At 45.2% G+C, this 23,410-nt stretch overlaps 1 long non-coding RNA gene across 2 annotated transcripts in view; it reads right to left on the bottom strand.

Annotated features, from left to right (window-relative positions):
* LOC107316509 (uncharacterized) overlaps window positions 1–23,410 on the bottom strand; it is a 60,377-nt gene that overhangs the window by 7,129 nt on the left and 29,838 nt on the right. For both annotated transcript variants that reach the window (XR_014948358.1, XR_014948359.1), the window contains 6 exons: window positions 16,284–16,386; window positions 11,438–11,534; window positions 11,029–11,221; window positions 8,842–8,983; window positions 2,641–2,868; window positions 567–708 (listed from right to left, as the gene is read on the bottom strand). This is a non-coding gene — a long non-coding RNA (uncharacterized LOC107316509). The remainder of the gene's footprint in view (window positions 1–566; window positions 709–2,640; window positions 2,869–8,841; window positions 8,984–11,028; window positions 11,222–11,437; window positions 11,535–16,283; window positions 16,387–23,410) is intronic.

Below are 23,410 nucleotides of genomic sequence, written 5' to 3'. Positions count from 1 at the left end.
ACGCCACAAGCAGCTTTCACCAGTACAACTGATTGGTGCAAAGCTGGAAGCTTTGTATTATGTTTTTCTTCTGTCCCTACAGAAGTGTTTTGGTATTGGTTGAACAGGGTTGACTTGCTCACAGAGACCCTGGAGGCTAACAAGGCAGCATTTGAACCCCACCAAGGTCAACCAAAATGGATTTCAGCTACAGCGGGATGGTTTTGAGAACAGGCCAGCAAGGATCTGCTGAATCAGAGTGGGATGGGTGGGGAGAGAAGAGGAGGAACAACTGTTTTCAAATGGAAAATATTTCAAGACCCCTTCTGAAGCCAACTGCACTAAGTCTCACCGCATCCTTGCAGGGCTACCAGCTGCCAGGGCAGCTTTCAGGTGTGCAAACAATGATAAACCTCCTCTATAGGACTCCAATGAAACCCCAAAGGGATTCAGCTCCACCATAAATCACGAGGGGTAAGACCCTCCCTGCCTGCACCCCACTGACATCCAAGGGATGCACCTTTTCCAGGGCAGCCTCCAGCTCACATGATCTATTCTTTGGAAAGACACAAAATAAACCACGTTACCCTGGACTTTCTCCTCCTCCGAGGGATTTCATCCAGCGGTTTTCCTGGCCGCAAGCTGCTTTCAGGAAGCTGTTTCTAACAGTGGCACGGGGTCATTCTTCTTTCTGCTTTTCCTTGTTGTGAGCTTGCTGCATCCCAGCTGCTGGGTATATAATATATATATATATTAAACTCTCTACACAGCAAACAAAATATCCATACCTGTATATATATATATATATATACACATATATATAATAAACCCCCCTCAGCCCATGGATGTTATTTTCCAGAAACTCAAGGATAGCAACCAACCGATCCCAGGCAGAATTTCTAATAATTTCCTCCAGTTATCAGCTTTTTCCCTTACTTCATGTACACCAGACTCTGCAGGAAGCCTTGCCATGCCATGAGGTTGTTCATGTTTCACAGAAGTGCCAGACACCTTCTTGCAACAGAGACCGCCTGCCTGTGCTTACAGAAAGCCAGCACTGTCAAGTCAGACTTTAGTCATTGCTGGAGACATGTGGGGTGACATATAATGTTAATTAAGGGAGATCTAAGTCATACACTGGCTGTTTTTGTACCTGCTCAGCACTGCACACTTCAGGCCTCCTGGGGTCCTGCTTTCCTTGGTAGACAGGGAAACATGTGGCTAGACATGAGCACAGACTGGGTTTCATTGCTGTGTTAATGAATTCTGTTAAAATTGTCACTGCCACCAAACCTTTGGTCACACATTAACAAAGCACAGCTCTGGTCATGCATCCCATGCTCCTTGAGCTGCACACGTGGATGCTTCATGTTGCCCACGTGGAGCACAGAAGAGAGAGGCCCCAGGCTTTGCTTTGTCTTTGTCCCCTCTGATTTCCCGGGGACCCTCCCTGGGGACTTAGCAACGGGGAAAGCGGCAGTGAAACGTTTTCCTTTCCTCCCAGCAGCACAAGGTTGAGCACCGGGCTGAAAACGTGTCCTCAAAAGCTTGGTCATTTGGCTGTTTTCCCTCTCATTTTTCAGCAGAAAGGCTTGGGCGATATTTCATAGCAAATAAAAACCAGGCATGAGAGCCTGACTTTCCTGGCGGCCAATGGGGTGCAGAGCTGGCTGGTAGCCCCATGCTGCTGGGATGCACTGGAAAAATCTTCCCTGCATGAAGGGAACCAGTTCAGAGCTGGAAACCAGAAATCTGTTATAAACAGCCCCTACACCTCAGGACAGGAGAAAAAAAGATTTTCTATGATACGGCTTAAATAAGGAAAAAAAGGAAAACAACCAGTGAAAGCCTACATATACCACACAACTTCATGGCTGTGATTTTGCTAAAGAGCCTTTTTGCAAAGGCACATGGAGATATGTGATCCTTCCTAAGCAACAACCTGCCCTCAGGCTGAACCTGCTGTCTCCCAGGGAAGCAGAAAAGCTCTGTGAGTGATGAGCTGGCAGGTGGACAGGAGGCAACAACATGGATGTGGTTGGGAAGCAGAGAGACCTGTGCCTGTGGGAGCAGCTGTGTTTCCTACAGGTCCTACAGTGTGTAAGTTTGGGCAGGAACATGGGGTGCTGGGGGCGTGAGGGGATGCAAAAGAGTAAACCACACCCTAAACTAATTGTTCGTTATAGAATCATAGTACTATAGAATGGTTTAGGGCACAAGGGATTCCACAGCTCACCAGTCCCAACCGCGGCCATGGGCAGGGATATCTCCCACAGAGCAGGCTGCCCAGCCTATAGGGGTGCTTTGGGAGGACCCCCAGCCTCGGGGAGGTCAGGGGACATGTGATCAGCCCAGCCAGCTAACTGCATACTGAGTATATCTGCTGCTTCAAGCAGTGGCTGCTCCCTCTCCCAGTATGAGCCTGGCAGCAGATCAGGGGACAACATTAACAAAGGAAAAGATTCAATTATTTAATTCAGTTCCTTAATGCTCTGAAAATGAGCACAGTTTGCCAAATCAAACACTGGCACAAGTGGGAGGGAAAAAGTTAGGTGCGCATTTGATTTACGTGCTGGCTGCAAGCCTCCCCCTGGAGATGCTTTTCGTTTATGGCTGTTATCAGTTCATCTCATCAAGCGAAGATGATAACAAGGTACTCACATGCTTTTTGGATGTGCTTCCCAGTTTGTGCCGTATGGATGACAGAGGCTTGGTCCTCTTCTGCTCAGGGGTACAAAAGGAGAAGGCAAAGAGCAAAAAGTAAGGTCTCCAAGTCCAAGCTGACCTCAGCATACAGCTGGCCAAGGCACCACCCGTGATGCTCTGTGTCCAAAACTCAAATTATCCACCCTCCACGTGGCTCTGCACCTCCGCTTGGACCCACATGGTCTAAGAAGAGAAAAAAAGTACAAGAAGAAACCTGTTCCTCTACTTACATTCTTACATTTTTACAAGAAACTTTCAGTCTTACAAGCTGATTCCTGCTGTTATGTGCCCATAGATATGAGCATCCAGCGCAGAGCAGGGTAAGGGGATCAAGGCAAGCCCTCTTCCATCCACATAGTAGAGAGTAAGTCATCCAGCAAGGCAGGGCTTGTGGGGTGACATGGGTTTTCTATATCCCCATTTGGGACCTGCTTGAATTAAGACTCAATAAAGTTGCGTGTGATCCCTCACCAGCCCAATTCTTTTAGCAAAGCTAGGAGCTTTCCACAGCATTCGCTATGGCCTGAGCTGAGCCCAGCTGGAGCCAGGCCTCTGGAAGAAGCAGAGGTGTGAACTGGTAGAATGTGGAAGCAATTTCACAAACCTTTCATTTGTTTTGTAGGAGAACACGAAGAAAAGGCAGAGAGCACAGACAACAGGCAGCAGGCCAGAGCCCAGTGCTGCTAGCATGCACCACACGTTCCTCTGGACATCTCCAAAGCAATTTGGAAGAGCTCAGTCCTAGAAAGGCTACCAGCATATTACTTACCTGCAAGCAGGGGCATGCAATGCTTACTCTTTAGCTTTGCAGTTGGACCATGCCCATCACAGACACTAAGCACTGATGCTTAGTGATGGGCTGGGAGCAAAGTGATCTCTTTGCTTGACCAGTGCTTAGCATGTGGGTTTCCCTATCAGCTCTGGGTGCACCAGTACTTCCCAACAAAATGTGACTTCACCTTCCCAGTGCAGGAAGGAAAAGGAAATCACATAACTAGAGTAAGACCCAAGGCTTCAACAGGGGAAGCACAATAAGGAAATGAGCTTCACCAACAGCTCTGGAGCATGCCCTTGTTAACTGCTGTAAGGGAAGACAACCACTGCCAGTGTTTCTAGTGAGCAACATCCATTCTGAAAAATGCACGTGACTGCCGTACTTTTAAAACATACGTGTGTATGGTATCTACAGATTGAATCTTCAGCCCGAATTTTGAAGCCATCACAGTGCAAGCCTCTAATTCTCCATTCTGAAAGCCACACTACTGCTACTTTTGTCCGGTAACAGAAAGCGCTGGGTGGGTGTTTTTTGTGCCTGCCAACGAGGAATGGCATTTGCCTGAATTTTGCTTTAGTTTACTCCTCGTCATCTACAGCTTGATGTGTAAGAAGCTGTAAATCTCTATTTTCAGATGTAACTTTTCAGCATTTTCTTCAGCCTCCGAAGTCTCACATGATTGTGCTGGCATTAACGCCAGAAAAGTTTAGTCACGGCTTACGTCCCTCCTGTGCCAAGGAAGACAGAAATGAAAACAACCAAATTCAAAGCTAGTTGATGGGCTAAAACCCAGCTCAGAGCTAAAGAGCTAGAGAGGCACAGAAAAAGGAGGAATTTACCCCAGGCAAGATATCTACCAAGTGGGAATTTCTCCATAAATCAAAGGAACATCCAGTTCCACAAAACTTAAGATTCGAGCACATAGTGGAAACCCACAAGGTAATCCCAAGGATCACTGAGGCAGATTCCAGACCTGCGTCCTTTTGTAAAGCTGGGCAGCTTCATTATTATAGTGACCACATTGGTTTTCATTCTTAATTTTCCTATTCTTGAAAGAAAAGAAGGAGAGAGCAAAGCAAAAGCAAATCCCATCAGATGCCTCTCTTGTTTTTAAAGCAGAAATTCCATTTTGGCTGCTGACACCACTAGAACCAGTTTCTGCTGCAGTGCTGGACTGAATTCTGCCATGGAGCATGGGCAGATGAAATTTGGGCTTTGCAACAATTGAACCTCACTCCTCTGCCAGCCAACTCCATGCCCATCTTGGCTGGTGCACTGTGCTGAAAGACACATCTGCAAATGCCCATGAATATAGCATCAATCTGTGCAAGACTTCATCCATTTTTACTGCAGAAGAACCACCTTGGCTTAAAGCAACGTGTGTGTATGTATCTGTACCTGCAGACATAACCTCGGTAACCAGTGTGAGATGTGAATGATGACTCCACTGATTTTTCTTCTGGAGCAAATTTCCATTTATGATCCTTGAACTTAAAATAAGTGGGACAATAATGTCAAAGCAGCCACGTGCTTCCTGTTTATCCCTGCCATCCCTTCCTCTGCTCTGCTAGCAGCAGCCTGACCTGGAACTGAACACAGGAAAACATGCAAAAGCAATTGGGCCATGAGAAATAGCTTGTCCTCATTCATTCTCCGGTTGATCTTCATACATACCTCTTTCATGGCAGCCAAGTAAGTCTTTCCAAATGAGCTTTCCAAGGCTTTCTCAAAACAGGCACAGCAGAAGACAAGGACACTAGGGCTCTTTAGAACCAGAGCTTGAAAAAAGCATTTTCCATGTCCACAAAAGAAATGCTTAAGCAGCATCTAAGAAGCCATCCAGTTTTCTGCACATTATGGTGACCAAGGCTACTCTGCATGATCACTCGGATGAACAAATCTGGATTAGATCTGTATGTGCTCAGAATTGCTTGTATTTTACTTTCATTTTCAGGGCAGGAATAAATAAGGGCTGTGCACTATGCAAAGGATGGAGCTCACCAGCTGGCTAACCTTGCTCCAGTTCAGTTGCACAGCTGAGCCTGACAACCCAGTGGGTCTCAATAAAGCCAAGACAACAGGTGGACAGAGTCAGACACCATCAAGGAGCTTTTGGAAAGAAAATGTGTGGAACAGAGAAACTTCCAAAGAAATGAAGGGCTGGGCAAAGAATAAATGGCAGAATGAATGTGGAAAAAAAGTAAAGCATAAAATATAAGCTTGGTCGAGAACTTAAAACTATGGGGAACATCACAGTTCTTGTCCTTATGTACATAAAAATGCTTAGATACAGTGGAAGAAACATCAGGGCAAGATCTTGCAGAGACTGGAGGATTGACAGGTTGCATTCCAGAAACCAGTAGCTTCTCCAAAAGAAAGGCATACTACTTAGGCTGGAGGCTATTAGTTGCCAGTTCAAGCTAAACCAATGGTATTCTTTAAAGTGCTACTTGTCAGGAGATCTATGGCAAATACTGCTTTCTTGCTTCCCTTGCACCATGCAGGCCAGTAGTGGCAAGGGACATGCTGCCGTCACTGCTGTCTGCTTGCTGATCTTGCCCCCGAGAGCAGCCCTTTGCCAGGAAAAACACGGGGATATTTCCATTTTAGGAAGTGAGCTGTTATTTCAACTTTTTTTTTGGCCAACATCGACTTACGCAACTTGATACTGGTAAGGGATGGAACCCTTTCACTACACTTTCTACTGTTCACAGTACTTTTAATTATCAGCAGATCTCCTGGTCTCCTTTGCACTCAGTGATTTCTGCTAAGAGGCCAGCTTCTCAAAATAGCTGAAATGTTAGTGGATGTGTGGATCTGAACAGAATATGTTGAGGCATGACACCAGGACCTCCCCCTCTAACTACGCAATGACATCCTGTAGACTTCTAATCAACGGTAGAAGAGAAGTAAAGCTAAGACATGTTAGTTTTACTTCCATCATTGATTTCCATTATATTGCTACTTGCTAGGTACCTGAAAGCTGTAAGACAGTCTTTGTGCTTTCCCTGAGCCTGATTAGAGAAAAGACATAGCAAGGTATGTTTCTTGCTATCTGGAATAAGTAAATCAAGCATGGGAAGGAGAAAGAAGAAAAGTGAGGCCACACAGATCCTTCACATTTACCTCATAATCACACATATATGAGCATCTGCACTGTAGTAACCAACTCATGCCTAAATAAAACTCTCAAGCTATCAAAGTCAGTTCTCACTCAGCTCTTGACTCTATTTCTACTGCAAGTTTGGATCTCAGAACAGCACAGGAAGCTTGTAAAAATGCCATAATTATTTGTTTCCAAATTCAGGTGCTTTCAAAACCACCTTTCCCTTTCTATGGACTATGAACTATAAGTAAAAGCAAGCCAGAAAGAAGATGTAAAACCTTGGGAGAAAAACTACACTTTGGATGAGCTGCTTTTCAGGGCTGTTCCAGAGAAATGAAACCTCAGACTGAACTGCTGTGGTTCAGGTCCCTGAAACCTCCCTGAGCTCTGTCAGCTCAGAGCTGTGCCCAGTGCCCTGGGTGCTGCTCCATGCCTACCATTCCTTACCCCCACCTGACCCTCCCAATGCAGCTCTATGAGGCCTCTCCCTCAGTCTCCTTGACACAGAAAGGTCCAGTAGAAGACATGGCTTCCAGACTACAGGGACCACAAAGCATCCTAAGATTCATCTATCAGTTTACATATTGATGGGCAGATAGCCGTAATGAGCTCCGGAAAGCTTGTGTTCAGCCTCGGTCCCGTAAGGAGGAATATCAAAGGGAGCACAACCTCAGGGATCAGGGCTGTCCTGAGGTAGGACATACACACTTGGCCCAAAGCACACTCAAGACAACTGCTTTGATTTCTCCTTGAATGCATTAATGTGCAGAGCGGAAATATCTGGAGTTCAGCTGGGACAACATACAGCACAGCTGGGGACCCTAGAGAAATCTGAGGCTTTATGAACTCCTTCAAACACTTCCTTATTTTCTGCCCCCCAGTTCACTCTCTTTTTTTTTTTTTTCCCTAAGAAGTGCATCTTTTCCCAGCGAGAGACACTAAGTTCTTGATTTAATAACTGTGGTGAGGGCTATACTTTACATGTAAATAGAGAGATGTGCGGTCACAGAAATAGGAAAAACTATGGGAAAAATTCCTCTGTTAAAATTAGCCTCCTTTCACTCTGTATGGTAGAGAATTGATCTTTAAAACCAAACTCTGCCTTCAACATTCCCCCAAATTTGCAAGCACCTTGGCATGCAGCACTCTGTAGCCATCAGAAAGAGAAGCACTTTGTGGGTAGAGTCAGTTTGTCTGGAGGTGGGTAGGAGGGACATGTATTTGAACCAGCCTCTTTCCCCAGGGAGGCAAACCCCACTTTGTACTTCTTTTACATTTTATCCCAATGCTACAGTAATTTCCAAGTGACTTTTGCCCTTTTTTTTTTTTTCTGCAATGCGCCCAGAGCTTTCTGGAAGAAAGGGTCTCAATCAGCGTAGACCATGAGTCACTTGGAGGGAAGGGAGGCTCCATTGGAGCTGGGGATACAGCTGGTTTGCAGTTCCATTCCTGAGTCTCAAGGAGCCATGGGCACAGAAATCTGTGCAGGAACTGGAAATGGTGATCAGTTAGGTCCCCAGCCAAACCAGGGTAAGATTTTTGCTCCGTGAGTCTGATGACCACATCCAATAGCCAAGGGAGAAATGAAGCTGGAATATCACCATGATGATAGCCACAGAAACTGCTAGCAGAAGGCACGGATCCAAAGAAAGGAGAGAGTTCCCACAGAGCATACGCCATGTGCTATCTTCCTGTCAGCAACTATTTACTGGATATTCAACAGGCTGCAGCCAGGTTTTCCAACACACTCCTTTTCATCCCAAAAGACTACTACAAGCTTCTCTTAATTTGGCCTCTCTAGGCTGCAAGGAAATAGTGGGCTTGAGGTTTTAGGGCACTCAAAATACATCTTACAAGGCTGATTGCCCACATGGTTGACACAGTGCCCATGTCAAGGTATTTCAATAACATCTAGCTTTTTCAAACAAAACCAAGTAACCCACTTTTTACTTAGGCATGCTTTTTTTCCTGCTGAAGCTCTCCCATTTTGTTTACCTTGATAGAGATCTGATAAAACAGAGAAGTGTCTTCTGCAAGGTCACTTCCAGACATTGGCAATGGGCAGGAGCAGCAGGGAGCATTACAGCTGTGCTCTGAGCTTAGGGCTACACGAAAGCACCTTTGCCAAGAGGTGAGCACATCTCTCCATCGCTGCTGGTGACCCACTCACTGATGAGAAGCTCAGGCTTATTGAGCAAGAAGAGATGGAGAAACAAACCACGAGGCTGGATGTGCCATCAAAAATTGAATTTTCAGCTGCAATCAGCTTCCTTACCTCTGGTTTTCTGCTCTGTAAGAGCAGCAGCAGTAAACACTTCCCACAACATGGTGCGCTAAGGGAAAATACGGTCTTTGCTGTTGGGTAGCAATCCTCATCAGCCAAGGCAGACAGGCATCTTGGTGGGGCCAACCTGAAACTAGGACAGAAATACAGCTAGTGAAAACCTGGCAGAAGCAGGGAGCCCAGCCCAGTGGGTCAAGTCCTGCCTGCTACCAAATACACAGGGCAGACTTCCTGAAGGCGGGCAACAGCTCTTCTAGGTAGGAACCTCACATGTGGGACTCCCGTGTCAGATATCTGGGGCACAAGTATTCTGTCAGACACAGAATGTTTTGCATGCTGGAGTTAACCCAGTTAAGTGAAAGGGAGGGTGGAAAGTCAGCTAAAAGCACAGGGCCATGTGCAGATGAAAGTGATATCACTGATCTCTCTCTGGGAAAGAGGACAACAACAAAAACCCAGCAGATTATAAAACCAGAGGTTCCTTAGCTAAAGATAGCCTTGGTCTGCTGCTATCCAGGGCAATCCTCTTCAAATCACCAGCAGCTCCTCCACAGCCAGGCACATGCAAGCCTACAGCATCAATCTACACTCTGGGTCACTTCTCTCAGCTTGTTTCAGCTCAGAGTGGATCTAGAGGTGCCATCTCCCCCTCTGGCTGGAGCAGCATATACAAGCTTAGGCAATGCAACAGATGTCTAAGGAGACCATGGGTACTTGAGACAAATCACACCCTGACTACAGGGTGACGTGAAAATAAATGTACATTAGGCTAGGAAGACCTCCACAGTGAGACCCAAATGGCTTCATTTTCCTGAGAGAAGCTCAGACTTCAAAGCCTGGAGAACACTCACAGAAAGTTTTCTATGCCATTTAACATGCAGGGAGTAGGGATATGCTTCCCCTAAGACACATCCAGCTGGGTTTTAATTTCTTTCCATGGAATGGCTCCTGCCCACTGCACCGATCTCAGTGCCAGCAGTGATTAGTGCTGTCCTATCCTCTGTATTTCAGTGTAAGTTATGGCTCTCCTGAGATACAGTAAGGGTGTATTAAAGGCGTGGAATCTAAAATTCAGAAGTTCAGAAACAAAAAGACTTTGGGGACCAAACTGAAATACTGAAAATAGAAGTTCCATGAGCCAACACAAACTCAATTTCTTGTTCCATTCTCCTCCCATGCTTCTCTGCAACACTGGATGTGGGGGTCGAACAAAGTCATTCATAGACTTGTGCAGAACTAAGCAAATTTGTTTTGTTTGGGAAAACACAAGAGCATTATCAAGAAAGTCAAAACATTACTTCTGAACAATTGTTTTGAACAATTAAGTGCCAAGTACCAGCCAATACTTTGATCTTCCCCTTGTGCATCTGCATTACCCTAAAATCAACCAATACTCAGAGAAATCCTCATCCATCCAGCTCTTTCCCCAGGCTATGTGCCCACTGGCTGGCCCTCACCCCTGAAACCAGAGCTGTCCCTATGCAAGAGCAGCTTGGAGATTTCCAACAGGGTAAGCAAATCACATCTTCCCATCCCCTGACCAAGGATGCAGCACCAGAGAGATTACAGAGAGCTACACAGAGAAGGAAGTTCGCTGCTTACTTTGTCTCATGGGAAAAACATGGGTGGGAGCACCACATTCTGACTTCTTGCCACCAGCAACCTGATCCTGGCCATTCTGGCCAGCTCCACAGCCTGCTGCCCCAGGCCGTGGCTTGCCTGATCACTAGCCATGGCATTATGCATCATTCGTGGGAGGTTTTGCCCTCAAAAATCAAATCAGTGTTATTCTTCCTAACACATAAACCAAAAGCTATTCTTTTTCCTTTCCAGAGTGGGAGGAAATAAAGCCATCTGAGCAATTAGCAATGCAGGCTGGCTGAATTCAAGCCCAAAGCATAATACATATTGAATATTATTACCAATTCTTCAGACATTTTGGTTATAATAGAATATAATAGAATAGAATAGGACAGCAAATAGCATTGTTCTAATATAGCAAAACTGCCTGACAAAAGCTTGATGTAGTTACATTAATGACATGACTGCAGACATGACCATAGTGCGGGGAGAATCATTAAATTGAGCTTGCATATATCAATAGCAAAACGTGGCCTTGGGGATGAGTTGCCTCTCTATGCTGAGACAGCAGAAGATGGGAAAAGAAAGGTCACTTACTGCAGGTCAGAGGGGTGTAGAAGCCAGCTGTAGGTGTTTTAAAGCCCCATCCTCTTTTCCTCTGGAGATGTTACCTCCCTGGTAGGTATTGTTCAATCCTTCAGCTGTGTCTCCAAAGTTTTCCTGCTGATAGAGAAGGTGAAGCTCCCACCAACTGCTTCCAGACCATAGAACATATCAGTTCACCATGAGCCTACAGAGAGAATTAAGTACCTGAATTAAATACCTTAGATTGCACTCAGAAGTTATGCAGGAACTTTTACAAACATTAAATAAAGAAGTCTAGGCCTTACGTATAGATCAACAAATTCCCCTCTGCTATGAATCCACAGGTGCCATATAACACACCTGCATGCTCTCTCAAAAGATATCAGGTAAGAACAGACAGACTTGAGAAAGAACCTCTCACCAGCTTGAGTTCTTTTCCATATGTTGAGTTTTTCTGCTGCTCAAACAAGGGAGTTTGTGTCGTTGATGCCTTCTCCGACACTGTACAATTCAAATTCCTATTGGGTGAAAAAAGCATGAACTATGATAACTCATTTCACATTATAAATGGTTCTGTTACTGAAATGCTAACATCATAGAATCATTCAGGTTGGAAAAGACCTCTTAGACCCTCAAGTCCAACCCCAGCCCACCCCCACCATGCCCATTGACCACATCCCCTCAGTGCCACACGTTGGAAAGCTTTGACCCTTAAATCTTAACCTATTGTGGAGATAGGTTATTCTTCCTTTGTATGGCTAGCTGGTGGCCATGGCCCTTGAACACAAATCTCAAGGCCACCAGGAGGTTAAGAATGCTGGTTTGGGATTTACTTCTTTTGATAGAAAATAAAGGAATGCCAGTTGACCCTGGATAGATCTGGGAGCAACAGAAAGATGTGGATAAATGCCTTTATGTAATCCACTAGTATGAAGCAGTTCTTTCTGGTTCAAAGTGCACCCTCCAAAGTGAAAACCAGGCTTTTCATCAGGATAAATTCCTTTTGGCTCTGAACAGAAGCTCCAAAGAGACTGAAACCTCTATTTACTCCTGTCACTTGACCTCTTGTTTCTCCTGAGTTTCATTAACAGTATCCTGCTTGGATGAGTTTGCTTTGAACAGCACATCAAAAATATTCATAGTGTAGGAGTTAGAACTACATTTGGTTACAGGAACTTGTAACAAGAAACCTTTTTTTTAATTTCCCTAGAAAGCTCAAAGAATGCTGAAAACTACAGAATCAATGAAACCAGCCTAACTCTAACACATGATAAGTGAGACCTGAATAAAGCAGACCCATGGCAAAATGTGCACCATCCTGCTGTCCTAACAGGCTGTTTTCAGCCTGAGTAGCTGCAACATGATTAAGGGCTGAGGGCTGAAACATGTTTCTCAGCCTGTAAACAAACTTAAAGGTGAATCCTAAGATCTCTTGCTGTAACATTTTCTGCAGCACACAATTTGCATCTAAAACGTCTAGAAAAAAGCCAAAGACATCATGGAGCATAAACCTCAGCCTGAATATCCCCTGACTCCTGGATTTCCGTGGGAATCTGGAATTGAAACTGGGAAAGCCTAAGGCAGATTTCCTGGAATAAAGGAGTAGCTATTTAAAAGGCAATTAGAAGACTTTGAAATCCATAAACCCAAACAAATCATGCTGCAGGACAGTCTGTCTCCAATCACCGTACCTATAAATCTGTCCTGAAGCATTAGCAGTGCTGTGCATCTACTGAATAACACACCCTCATTGCTTAAGTGGGACCAAGGTACACTCCAGAGCAGGCCAAAGTTGCAGTCTTAGTTTCAAGCCAGACTCCAGTGCAGCACATCTCTGCTCTGGCACACCATGAGTATCCAGGCATTGCAATCTGGCTGCCCTATACTCCCTGCTTCACCCAGTTTCACCCAGATGGACTAACCAAGTTTGCTGGCAGGGAAGTCTGGCAGTCCTTTGGATGAGCTGCAGCGGTGGTCATACACGTGATGCAAAGATGCACTCTTCTACCTCATTAGGACCATCCAACCACAATGATCTCTTCAAGCATTTTATTTCTCCCAGGTTTGATTTTAAACCTAGAATAGTTCTGGTATGCTGCTGCCCCTGAGCAAAACTGAAGTGGTGCACGTATTCATCACCTCTTGGGGATAGCCTTCTGAAGATACAAATTCTGGATGGCACAAAGCAGTTGATACAATTCAGGATCATATCGACTGACTCCCTGTGATGCTACAGCTGAAGACACCACAAGTTTCAAAAGGGAGGACAACTTCTGTTTCCTCAAGGCTACAGCCAATCTTTATATATCATGACAGAGGAGTTGCTTCCAGGACCTCTCATGATAAAAGGCTGGAATATATGGAAACCTGCAGCAAGGTGCAATGAGAAACTCAACTGGCACCTACTGGGGGCTCTGGTGCTATGATGTGGGAATGCTGACGCAGTGTTTACAGCTTTGTCTCTGTATAACTTTTGGGAAACAGTTCTCATCTCCTTTCCCAAAACCCCTAGATATAAGACAGTCGGATAAACAGATTCTCACTTAGTTATTTTATATAGTTATATTAGCAAGGTGTTCAGCCTCAAAGTGTGTTAAAGTTCCTTAGTGCCATAATAATTCAGGTGCATCTAATAACTGGCATATGGGTGGTAATATTAAATTACTGCAGGTTCTCGAGCAGTGGACTATGCAGATCTTGAGATAGGCACTGATGCATAGGAACAGGTTGCCTAAGGAGGCTGTGGATGCCTCATCCCTGAAGACATTCAAGGCCAGGCTGGATGTGGCTCTGGGCAGCCTGGTCTGGAGGTTGGCGACCCTGCACGTAGCAGGGGGGTTGAAACCAGATGTTCACTGTGATCCTTTTCAACCCAGGACATTCTATGATTCCATGACAGGCCAGTTGAGATAGGGATGACGTCCTCCATGGAGCACAAGGATCATACTTCCAGTCTGGAGGCGAGCTCTTGCTAATCTCCGAAACACTTCACAAAGGGACAGTGTGCACATCACAAAGCAAGTCATTCTGCTGGCCTTGAGCCAGGTTTGCAGAGCACGGATTAAATCCAAGACAAACCCTCGAGCACTTTATGGAAAGGTTCCCACTGGCTCCATCAAGCTTTCATTGAAGTTTTTGAGCTGCAGCCAATAGCATTACTTTCTCCAGATCAGAAACGGGTTTGAGCAACAAGGTAACGTCTCTGTGACCCCTGGCTGCAGGCAGAGGAAGTCCTAACCTTATCAGAGAGCAGGGCTGGAAGATACCCCAGCATGGCAAGCAAGAAAGCAGTCATGCAGATGGTATGCTGTTTTTGCCTTTGTCGTGCAAACACAAAGCATCTCCCCAAGTGCTTGACAGCTGGAAACAGCTGCACAGCTTCCTAAGGCAAAATGCTGGGAGCCACTTCACTGTAATACTTCATAAAACACTACACCCTGGTCTGCTTTTTTGCACATGTATATAGATTTGTTTGCTCTACGCATTCTACAGTGCAGAAATATTTTCTATTTCCTGGCAGTCCTGGAAAACATTACATGACCTCAGAGCACGACAGACCAGATGCTTTTGCCCTGCTTGAGGGGAAAAAAAAAAGAGAAAAAGCACCAAAATTTGTAACACCTGTTCCAAGTCTTATGTCCAGCTCTGCTAGTGAGAGCCCAGCGGTCCAGAGGGACCCAGCTGCTCAGTGTGCACACAGGCCGGCTTCAGGGACCTCCCTCTCTAAGCAGAGACTGCCCTGTGTTTTTTGCATATATACCTGGCTAATTTGTGCTGTGCAGCAATGCTGGTCCAATGTACATTGGAGGAACTCCCTCCAAGCTCAAGCAATGGCTTTGCGTGAAGTCCTATCCCATTTAACTGCTGGAGAATTGAGTTTAAAAGAGTCACGTGGAAAAATCTTTGGCGGAGTGATGATTTGGACTCACTGCCCAGACCTTTGTGCTATCTCTCTGCCTGACCCCCACACAACTCCTGCACCAGAGCTGTCCTGCGAAGGGTGCCAATAACACTGGGAAAACATTTTCCTCCTGAAGAAGAAGAAAATAAAGGGTGGGGTGAGATGAGACTGACTACAAGGGATTTGGGGATTATTATTATTATTATAATCACTGTGGAGTTTCAGACTTTTTTTTGGTCCCTCTCCATTTTGAGCTTTGCAGATAGAAGAGAACTACAGCTATCACTTCTGAAAGTTTTCCCTGGCACTTTGGTTGCTGCTCTGACCCTGAACCCTCTTGGAAAGAGAGCTGGGAAGAAAGAAGCCTGCAGCTGCAAGCAGCCTCAGCCTGGCCAGGCATCTCCCCTTGCTGCTAATAGCACCCACCTGAAAGTAAGAGCTTCCACAACAGCCAGAAGCCTTTCAGACCAACAGATCTCTGGGCCTGCACCCTCAGATCTGTAATTCTGGAGCTCAAAAGGTGATTAAAGAAAAGTAGTTTAAGGGACCCTGTGTTTTCTTAGTAACTTTCTCCTGAAGGAGATTTGAGGACTCGGCTTTCCCAAGGTCTTGAGGACAGGTCTCGGGAAGTTAAGTGACTCTCCCTGTACAAAAGATAAGGGACCTGACCACAAAGGATGGGGTTACCTCTAGTATAGACAGCTGGACTAGTTTCCTTTGTAAACAGTAAGCTTTCTAGGGGCAATGACCATTTCTTTGCCTTGTTCATGTAAGACTGGGAGGGGTGGGTGCTATCTTTGTATAAAGAGTCCAAGGAATTTCACAGCAGAGCCAGGGCAGACTCCTTCCATATAGTAATGCCTGTCAGTTACTGGTTGTTAGGATTAACGTTAAGGCCTCGCTGCAGAGCTCTTTCACCTCAGGGATGTCACATGCGTTCAATCATCTCCCAGGAGCCACCCCCAGTTCTCCCAACAGCTGCACAGACAATAAAATACCCATAGCCATGAGTCAAGCAGCAATAACAGTTCAAAGTTGAATTTCCGATGTCATTTGGGGCTTTTTCTCAAGCCTGCTGACTGCCTGGGACTCTTCCCACTGACCTAAAAGGTCAGGGATTGGGCAAACACAACTTGTCAGGGACTGCATCCCCACTAGCTGCTGAGAGCCAGCTACTATGACTGCAGTTGGTGCAGCAGCACTGCTCAGATGGCTTTGCTGAGTCCCACCCCCCTGTGAAACAGGCTGCCTTTAGGGGAAGAGGTCTCCACTCGTTCAAGTTGTTCCTTAACGTGCTTCCTGGGACAAGGTACATGTAAGACATCACCACCAAATACAACAGCATTAGCCCAACCTGTTTGCTCACCTTGTCTCCGCAGGACAGCCTCTGCTTGCTTCCAGTAGCACTTCAAGCTCCTGGGGGGATCTGCCTCAATAAAACCATCTCCTTTCTCTGAGACAAGGACTTCCTAAAAGGTGGAGCAAAGAGGTGATGTTTTATCATCAGTTAATGTATCACTCCTGCCTGCTGTTAGGGCCAATGTTTCATACATTTCTCCCAGCCTTTCCAGAGCTATCACTTGAGGATGCCCTGCTTGCTGCCTGCCCCAGGGTTAACAACTGCTTCTTCCAGACCACACTGCACAACCTCATCCTCCACCACAGCATTAAGCTTTGGCAAGAGTATAGGTTAAAAAGAATCTCACAGAAGGTCATTTTGGTGTTGTTTTTCTTTTCAAATCCCAGTAGGAAAAGCCTTCTCATGCTAATCCATCCCCAGACCTTTACCCACCCAGAAAGCAGACTGAGGGCAGATAAGCAGAAATGACAACATTAAGAAGCAGGATTCAAATGGCAGGGCTCAATGAGCTGTGGGGATCTTGCATGGTAGGAGCCACAGGGAGGCCAGCTCTAGGTTAGAGAAGAGCCTTCTTTTGGAAGTAACATTAAAGATGGTCCTCAGGAGGGGTGATTTCAGCTCCTGGCGCTGACATAGGCCTCCTGCCTGACTTGGCCAACTCAGTCTTTCCCCCTTTCTCTAATGGCAGCGATAGTCCTTCTGCTCCATTTTGTCTATATATATAAAGTTTTTTGGAGGAAGGGTAGCATTAAGCACGTGCTTTCTGGGCTTTGCTGGATCATGGCTGTGATTTCCCAGATCTGCTGGGTATGGTCCCAGCGTCTGCCTTACTGGCAAACTGCAAGTGCCCCTTCAGCCCAAATAGGATCCTGGCTCTGCTGAGGTATTTTAAAGCCAATCAGTTATTACAGACACGTCTCTGCTATTAGCACATCATTAGCCAACATATCACAAATAGCTAAACAAATAAAAAGCTGCTTTATTCCAGGCCCTTCTCCAAGAGGCTGCACTAACTGCTGACTACTCTGTATTCGTGTGATGTGCTTGCTTGTGTTTTTCTGGATTCAGTTTTCACCTCATGGAAAAACCTTGTTGTGTCAGAAAAATAACATGCATTTTTATTAAATAAATTTATCAGGGAGGGTTTTTTTTTGTTTTCCAGAGCCAGGATAAATTTTCTAGTTACAACAGGCTGAGCTCAGCTCAGCACATGCAGTGCTAACCTGGAGAGCAAACTCAACTTGTATTATCCATCTAATGATACAGAGCAGTATTTTACAGGCTTTCCAGACTCCATGAAGGTTTGGGATCAGCTAGGAATCAAGGTTTGGGATTGTTCTCCCTGCCCCCATCCTCATCTGGGATGAAAACAAGACCCTTCCAGGAATATTTCTGAGATGGTTATTAGGAGCTGTATCTCATTTTCTCATTTGCGCTGCCCTGGTTTATTTTCACAGACCCAAACCACCGCAGAGCAGAGTGGAAGCAGTGTAAGGTTTGGATGGGAGACCTGTTTCACTGCCAGCTTTCCCCACCTGCTTGTGGCATCTCCTCTTTATGTCACATTGCAGCAGGATGCCAGAAGCCTTGGCCTCTTGTTTCTTCATCCCAGCTGGGGGTCTTGCTGAGGAGTGACTTACACTAAATAAGTCCTTCATATTTCTCTTTGGGAAGAAACATTTGGTGCAGTTTTCAAGCAGTTGCTCTTTCAGTTTTCCACCTCTCTCTTCCACTTCTGTGTTAAATACCCCATAGCTAATTTCAGCTCTGATTGACTAAGGAAAACAAAATACATTCATTCTTTTTATATTCCTTTCCTTGCTCTGTGCAAGAAACCAAAGCTTTAGGTTGATATCTCTCCCTCCCACCTCTCTCATGCCCCAACGTTTGCAGTAAGCATTTGCCTCAGGATTTGATATACTCAGCCCACATGAAGTGCTTGGTCTCTTACACTATGTGCATGATGCTGTCCAGGTCTGCACACTGTGATTCCCAAGAAGAGCAAAGCCAAGTATTGCATCTCAGCTGCTGATATGCAATCAGTTCCCACCAGCTTTCCAGCACACATCCCCAAAGAGTGATTCAGAGTTTGACAGTTAATGCCAAAAGCAAATGGCTCAATACAGACAGGAAACAGAATGGAAGTTCTTTTAAGCAAAGAGAATTCTCCTGAGACTGGCTGAGATGAGGAGGAAAGAAGGTCCCTTCCAAGGTTCTACTGTGGTAAAGGAGAAACCCGTGGTGTTAACAGCACTGCACTCTGTCTCTTTGCCCCTGATTTCTGCAGGTCCATTTAACAGACTCAGAGTAAGAAGTGAAGACTCTCTGCTGGTTTTTCTAAAATCCTATTTCTGTTTTCATCACCATAATCCCAAGATTAGCGCCTTCCCAGCATTTAAAGCCATGACCCTTGAAAGCCAGCATATCTTGTGCTGTAAAACCAAGTATCAGCTGAAGAGCAGCTAATTCCCCTGACCAGAAAGGATGCTAATAGCATTTATTTTCATTTACTGGCAATATCCAACCCCTTAAGTAGTATCAGATGGGCCAGCAACCTGGCCTTGAATAACATGCTGCTCAGACTGCCTATAAATTTTTACCTTCCCTCTTTAACATGACAGCCTCACATCATCGAGGGATTTGCCAGGGAAAGACAGACACATGCCTGGGTACTGAAGCAGCTGTGCTCCCACTAACGTCATACTGTCAGAAGGGCCACGAAAATACAGTAGCCACTGAGTTTCATTAGCATGATCGGTGGCTGGGTGGTGCAGGAGCAGAGGACAGCAGCCAAATTGTTCATATCTCCTTACTCTTGGCTGAAAGGAACTCCAAAGAGATTACATCCTTAATGTTTCCCATAGATGTAAAATATGGCTATTTTTACCACACAGAGATGCAGAGCCAGAAGATAGACAGGGAGCTGTAACTCTGTTCTGCCTGCTCCAGCAGCTGCAGTCTTTACAGTCATACATTCAGGAGATGGAGAACTTAAAGATGGCTTCAGTGGAGTTCCCAATATAAATCTTCAGTATCTTGCCAAGCCAGGTGATATGGAGGACACAGAACCATTTTAATTGACTGTACCTCTTTTTGAGGGGGTCAGAGTCTTCTCCCACATAAGAGTGACAAAACAAGAGCAAGTGGCCTCAGGTTGCGCCAAGAGAGAGGTTCAGGTTGGATATTAGGAAGCATTTCTTTTCAGGAAGAGTGGTGGGGTGCTGGAGCGGGCTGCCCAGGAGGGTGGTATGGTCGCTGTTCCTTGAGATGTTCCAGAACCATGGAAAGGTACTGAGCGATGTAGTCAGTGGGCACGGTAGGGGTGGGCTTGGGTTGGACTTTTCCAACCTGAATGATTCTATGATTGTGATTTTCCATTCAGGACTCAAAAAACAGACCGAAAAGCAGCAAAATGGAAGTTGGTTCTTCCTGCAAGAGCTGGGCTCAGCCAAATATGCCCAATGGCTCCCTGGTCTATCAAGCAGAAGGTGAGATATCTCATATGCTGTCTGGATGATACTGAGATGTTTGGAAAATTGTCTATGACAACTGCTGATAGGAAGAGAGAGATCCGTTATCAGGATAGAAACTGCTTGTTCCTCATCATACACTGGAAGTGCTGAAGGCCTGCTCACATCACAGTGCCAAGCAGAGAACAGAAGCCACCAGAACATGATTTTGCAACACGGAACAAATTCCCAGTAAAGCAGCACAGATCAGTCTTTCCGTAATACACTGTATGCACTGGGGCAGGGTGACTGACTCAGCTGGGAGTATAGCCTCGGTCACTCAGTCATTTCTCTCTTGACCTGTTGAATGGGACCTAAATGTTTTCCCCACTTGATCCGACAGAAGTGGATATAAATATAACAGACCTTCGGTAGCAAAGCAAATTTCCTTCCATTGTAGCTCAGGCAAGGCTGCAATAGAAATCTACACCACAGAATATAAATCAGCTGCAACCTATGGTTTGTGGGATTTAAAGGTATATGGTCATCATTATTTGGATTTATGCTTCTTTCCTGTCCCAAGGCAGAGTTCAAGATGCATTAGAGGTTTTCTCTGTTAGTCAAAGATTTCAGAAGCATCAAACAGACCTGCACTGGCTACTGGCAACTCGGTGAAATCCAGCTCTCTTGGGGGCTGCCTGTGTGCCATTCAAACACTTTGTATGCTCAGAATAGATTTAAGCTTTCCAGGCAAGCCGCAGACTCATTGCTGCCTGAATACACTGAAAAATCCTAGAGCAAACAGCAGCTGCCCTGGGAAGGGGAAGCCCCATATTGCTGGAGATCAGCTGGTCCAGCAAAGAAGGGATTACACAAACAGTCAAGAAATCCCCAGGAGACATGTGGCCAGCATAGAATTCGTCACCATTATCAGCCCTTAGAATAGAGCAGAAATGAGCACAGTCCAGCTCACACAATCATTTCATTGAACATCAGTTGTGTAATGATGGTGCTCTGAGGCACAGCAGACAGCACATGTGGTTCTACCTGGAAAGATTACCCCAACCCTGTGGCAGGGGGTTGGAGCTTCATGATCCTTGAGGTCCCTTCCAACCCAAGCAATTCTATGAACCCCGCTGTAGGATAGCCTCTCTAACAATTTGGTGCCATGTTCTTGTCTTCCACACTTAGCTACTTGCCACCACAGCCTTGGCACTAGGCACTGCCTGTCCTCCAGCTATAAACTTAGAAACTAAGGCCATCGAGAACCACGCTATCCTACCAAACACCATTTTTAATCCAATTATCCTACATTATGACTATCCTTTAATATTATTCCAAAAATCAACAAAGGGTGAAGAATCTACCTAAGAATCACTACTTATCTAGTGAAAAGCACCATACGCAGTCTAAAGAGTCAAAAATAAAAGACAGTAGAAATGTTTCATTTCAGGTCTAAAACCCTGACATCTCCTGATATAAACACAGTTGCTCTAGAAGGTGGTAACAACCAATTCTGAGATCCGCAGATAACTGCAGACTTAGATAAAGGCAAGGCAACTTGTCTTTTGAGTACCTAAGGGAAGAAGTGGGAGGCAAGTCTGTAAAAGGAGAAAGACAGACAAAGCCTTAGGGGCACAGCTTGCTGAAGAGCTGGAGATTTCTGACCAAGGAAACTGTTTGTTTCTCTTGAGATCATAGCAACAGGACATTGTGTGCATGTTTTGTAAGTAAATCACAATATTTTTTTTCCAAGGAATACCTCTCTCCAAATAATATAATCAATTTCTCCTCTTAATGGGAAAAAAAGAACCAACCTCCCCCCAGGCCAGGGGGACAGCACTACCCTCATCCAACATACCTCCTGTTTTTCCAAAGCACTTCCCAGCTCTAATTCCAAGTCAGTTAGTCCCCTCATGCAAACAGATGAGCAGACTATTCAAAAGATATCATAAATCAACAGATAAGGTGACCTAGCCAATCCTTGGAAACAGTACAAAACCAAGGTTTGCTTTCAGCTGCTTCCTCCAGGCCATCCATAGGGCTGCTGCTGGGCCCTGCTCTGCCAGTTTCTGACCTGTTTTCAGCTCAGATACAAGTCATTCTCCCACAGCAACTCCACAGGTACCGGTTACCAGAAGACTCAGGTCCTCATCACTCGTTACAGTCCAGCAATTCCCCCTCAATCCAAGGTTAATGAGGGGGATTTAGGGATATTGGGAACTCTCCTCCAGTCACCAGCTGGCTTCAGTTTCAGGCAGTGATCCTTCAAAGACATGCCAGGTTGCTTCCCATCTTGTAAGGAACTTATTTCTTCTGTTTGAAGATCTCTCCTCCCCACAGAGCACAAATGAAGACAGACAGTTACACCATTGTTTATCCGATTTGCATGAACCTGAAACACTGCAAAACTGGGAGCTATTTGGATAATGCAAAAAACACAATCTTCTCCAATGCTAGCAGCAAACTGGGAAAATAACTGCTCCAAGCAACTGTTTCATTCTGCTAATTAGCTCCTACACTGGCTAGCAATTCCAGCCTTGATTCAGAGAAGAAACAGAAGCAGAGACTAACTGCAGATGCAAAGGTGAGCTGGTGTAAATGGACACCATCTCATTGCTGGCTGTCCCTACTGATTACTGAGGAGCTCATTCACAAGACACAATGCAGCACATGGCTTACATATGCAGGGAACACGAGATATTGCTGGCAATCCTGGAGCACGCAGATAGCAGAAAGCTTCCCAACATAAAGAACAAAGTTACCATCCAACTAGGGTTACACTCCAATATATTTGCTTGCATTCTCTTTTTCTTTTCCAGTTTCTTTTGGCATTGAAAGCAGGAAGAAATACATGTTGTAGCTATCACATTCCTTTTTCATTGCATCATTTCAAGTAATTCACTTCAAGGGCTTCCTTGGAAATACCTACAGGGGAGGACTGAGCAGCTGTGACCCTGCTGTCTGGGAAAATAGAGCTAAATCAGAAACCTAAATCAACTACTTCTTTTCTATTTAGCCCAGAAATATAAACTGTCTGTACCTGGAGATAAATGGCCAACAGTGCTGCTGCTTCATGGGATGGTTTCTCCCAAGAGAGTGCTTTCCTACCCAAGCAACACAGAAAGCACAATTATCACTGATAAAAATCATACTGATTATCACCTCAAGCAATGCAATGATCAAGCTGTAGTTGTCAGTACAGCTATTTAACACTTGTTGATATATAGATATCACATCCAATCCAAACAATTCCTGAACTGAAAATTGCTGGTTATCAAGAAATGAGGGGAAAGCATCAAATATACCAACCCTGAGCTGTGGCTCATGGCATCCTCTCATAGTTGCTGCTGGAGACATCACATTGGGTAAGATTATAACAGAGCAGGTATAAAAAGACCCAGATATCAGACACTGAAAACAGTGCTTAAAAGCCATAATAAAATGTTATAAAAGACAATTTTATAGAAGAGAAAGACTGGGGAATGGTGAATGACAAGGGCAAGTTGTTAATACACCACATCTTGCATTATTCCATAAACTGGAGATTTAGCAACAATAGAGATACGCAGCAGCAGAGCCAGGGTAAAGCTCTTCATCCATGGGGACATCCACTGGGACAATGCACAACAGGTGCCGTCTCAGATTTTATTACTATCATTTGATTTTTGTCTTTAACTATTT

Source organism: Coturnix japonica, chromosome 7 (genome assembly GCF_054131305.1).
Source record: "Coturnix japonica strain WE chromosome 7, WE-NBRP24, whole genome shotgun sequence".
In the NCBI taxonomy this organism is placed as follows: domain Eukaryota; kingdom Metazoa; phylum Chordata; class Aves; order Galliformes; family Phasianidae; genus Coturnix; species Coturnix japonica.
This window is presented reverse-complemented; position numbering and strand designations above follow the sequence as displayed.